General features: G+C 42.7%; 1 pseudogene; it reads left to right on the top strand.

Annotated features, from left to right (window-relative positions):
- Nucleotides 1–309: 309 nt before the first annotated feature.
- LOC129392440 (elongation factor 1-alpha 1-like) lies at nucleotides 310–1,819 on the top strand (annotated as a pseudogene).
- The last annotated feature ends 262 nt before the right edge of the window (nucleotides 1,820–2,081 follow it).

Here is a 2,081-nt window from a genome sequence, read left to right as displayed (position 1 = left end):
CATTTTTATAATTTATGTAAATATAAGAAACAGAATATAATAAGACTTACTGTACTGTGCTTTCCTAAAAGCAGTTTACAAAATACGTTTGTTCAAGAACAGGCAGTATTATTTCACGGAAAAGGGCCACGTCCTTATTCTGATACATAAAGCTGAGTAGGCTACCAAAATATTGTATAATTACTCAACTAAAAATGAATTACTTCCTTTTTGTGCTGAGTTTGCCACCAGAACACACGTGTCATGAAAAACAATACTAAGTATGAACCAAAATGGGATAAGACTCATATCAGTATTGCTATCACTGGCCATTTGATCTACAAATGTGGTGGAATCAACAGAACAACCATCAGAAAATTTTAGAATGAGCCTGCTGAGTTGGGAAAAGCCTTCTTTGAGTATACCTGGGTCTTGGAAAAACTTAACGCTGAATGGGAACATGGTATCACCATTGATCTCTCCTTGTGGAATTTTGAGATCAGCAAGTATTATATGACTATCATGATGCCTTAGTACACAGAGATTTTATCAAAAACATGGTCACAGGCACATCTCAGGCTGACAGTGTTGCTGCTGATATTTCTAAATTTGAAGATGGTATCAATAAGAATGTGTGGACACATTATCATGCCCTACTGGCTTACATGCTAGGTTTGAATCAACTAATTTTTGATGTTAACACAATAGATTCTACCCAGTTACTCTACAGCTAGAAGAGATATGAGGAAGTCAGCATCTACATTAAGAAAAGTGGTTATAACCTCAACACAGTAGCATTTGTGCCAATTTCTGGTTGGAATGGTGGCAATGTGCTGGAGCTAAGTGCTAAAGAATCTTGGTTCAAGAGATGGTAATTTACCATGAGGATGACAATGCCAGTGGAACCGCACTGCTTGAAGCTCTGTATTGCATCCTGCAAACAACTCATGCAACTGCCAAGCCCTTTTGTCTGTCCCTCCAGGTTGCCTACAAAATTGGTGTTATTGGTACAATCTCTGCGAGCTGAGTTGAGACTAGACTGGGCATGGTGACCACCTTTGCCCAAGTCAACATTACAACTGAAGTAAGGTTTGCTGAAATGCATTTTGAAACTTTGAGTGTAGCTCTGCCTGGGAACAACATGGTCTTCAAGGTCATGAACATGTCTATCAAAGATATTTATGTGGGCTTCCCTGGTGGCGCAGTGGTTGAGAGTCCGCCTGCCGATGCAGGGGACACGGGTTCGTGCCCCGGTCCGGGAGGATCCCACATGCCGCGGAGCGACTGGGCCCGTGGGCCATGGCCGCTGAGCCTGCGCGTCCGGAGCCCGTGCTCCGCAACGGGAGAGGCCACAACAGTGAGAGGCCCGCGTACCGCAAAAAAGAAAAAAGAAAAAAAAAAAAAAAAAAAAAAGATATTTATTGTGACAACATGGCTAGTGACAGCAAAAATGACTTACTATGGAAGCAGCTGGCTTCATTGCTCAGGTGATTACCCTGAACCATCCAGGCCAAATCATTGCTGGCTCTATGCTTGAGCTGGATTGTCACACTGCTTATATTGCTTGTAAGTTTGCCAGGCAGAAGACTGATTGCTTTTCTGGTAAGAAGCTGGAAGATGGCCCAACTTTTTGAAATCTATTGATGCTGCCATCACTGAGGGTGTTTGTAACAAAATTATGTGTGTTGAGAGTCTCTCTGACTATCCTCCTCTGGGTCATTTTGCTGCTCATGATATGAGGCAGACAGTTGCTGTGGATGTAATAATGACAGTGGGCAAGAAGCCTTCTGGAGCTGGCTAGGTCAACAGATCTGCTTAGAAAAATCAGATGGCTAAATGAATAGAACGCTGAGCTGTCTTAATTGGCTGTGGAAGAATAGCTCAGAACTGTTTGTCTCATTTGGCCATTTAAGTTTAATAGTAAAAGGCTGGTTAATTATATAAATGCATTGTAAAACCTTCAGAAAGAAAGGAACATTTTGTCGACCATTTTGTTTTGTTTTGTTTTTTGTTTTTTGTTTTTTTTTGTGGTACGCGGGCCTCCCCCTGCTGCGGCCTCTCCCGCCGCGGATCACAGGCTCCGGACGCGCAGGCCCAGCGGC

This window comes from Physeter macrocephalus, chromosome 10 (genome assembly GCF_002837175.3).
Source record: "Physeter macrocephalus isolate SW-GA chromosome 10, ASM283717v5, whole genome shotgun sequence".
Taxonomy (NCBI): Eukaryota; Metazoa; Chordata; class Mammalia; order Artiodactyla; family Physeteridae; genus Physeter; species Physeter macrocephalus.
The sequence above is the reverse complement of the archived record's forward strand: the minus strand, read 5'-3'. Positions and strand labels throughout refer to the sequence as shown.